Source organism: Phyllostomus discolor, chromosome 4, assembly GCF_004126475.2.
Source record: "Phyllostomus discolor isolate MPI-MPIP mPhyDis1 chromosome 4, mPhyDis1.pri.v3, whole genome shotgun sequence".
Lineage (NCBI taxonomy): Eukaryota > Metazoa > Chordata > Mammalia > Chiroptera > Phyllostomidae > Phyllostomus > Phyllostomus discolor.
In genome coordinates, this window is record NC_040906.2 from 170,634,996 (window position 1) to 170,636,130 (window position 1,135).

A 1,135-nucleotide genomic window follows, 5' to 3' on the forward strand; every position below is an offset into this window, starting at 1 on the left:
ATCCCCAATCTTTGCTTTTACATGCAGCCTGACTAGCGAAGTGGAATGCCAAGGACCTTCTCTCAACAAGCTGAGAGGGGATAGAGCAGAGAAGAAAAGAAATGTACTTAAAGACATGGTCCAGGACTTCACAAAGATGACACCCACTTAGGAGAAAACAAATAAACTTTATCCTTAGCAGAGGCAGGACAACTTTCCTGGCATTTCTGCAGCATGAAATTGGGATCTAACCCAGGGGATCCAATTCATGCTAACAAATTAATACTGATTGGTTCATCACTCACCTAGAAACACCCAAAAGTCAATGGCTAAAGACTAATCGTTAACAGGAATTCAAATAATTCTCCAAGGGTACCAGCTACACCAAACCACCAATTGACCTAACATGTGTAAAGGTGTAATAAAAAAGCGATAACCAGCAAGATTGATGGATACATTATTTATATGTCTTTAATTAGCTGCCATTTCTTCCCACAAACTTCTATTTCCCCAATTCTGATACTGGTATTGAAAAACAGCTAGCTATCTGTTTCAGCCACTACATTCCGATGACCATTGCCTGCCTTTTCCCAGGTCTTCATCTTTTCGGCCTTTGTTCTCCCTTCCCATGTATTAGGCAAGCAAAGAGATTCAGTAGAGCACAGTACACTGAACAGAATCAATAATTGCTATGTGCCTTTGGACACATCAGAAAATGCTCATTTGAAAGTGACTGTAATTCCCACCTTAGGTTTGAGAACTGAGTTAATTAATGCAAAGAGTTTAGAATAGGACTTAGCATTAGCAAGGTACTATTTAGTAACAAACTATAGAAATGATCCCTGAAAGTATAGTCTTAGCAAGGTACTACTTAAATGGGAGAATGACATGTCCCACTTTATCTGGACAGGTTGCAATTTATGCTTGGCTCAGATTCCCAATTAGATTGACATTTGTCATTCTCAAGGTGTCCTGGTTTGGATGATAATGCATGTGTTTAACCTATGTGAAAGTAGTAAAGCTGCTATTATTATTCTTATTAGTAAATTGTAAACCTGTATTTCTTATAGTTTAATAAAGTCTTGACTATGAATGTGTATGTACACATTGAGATATTAATGTGTTAAGATATTCTAGAATCAGAATAGTGTAATAA

At 37.3% G+C, this 1,135-nt stretch overlaps 1 pseudogene; it reads right to left on the minus strand.

The window, feature by feature from the left end:
- Positions 1-738: 738 nt before the first annotated feature.
- Positions 739-837, minus strand: LOC114495737 (annotated as a pseudogene).
- Between the last annotated feature and the right edge of the window lie 298 nt (positions 838-1,135).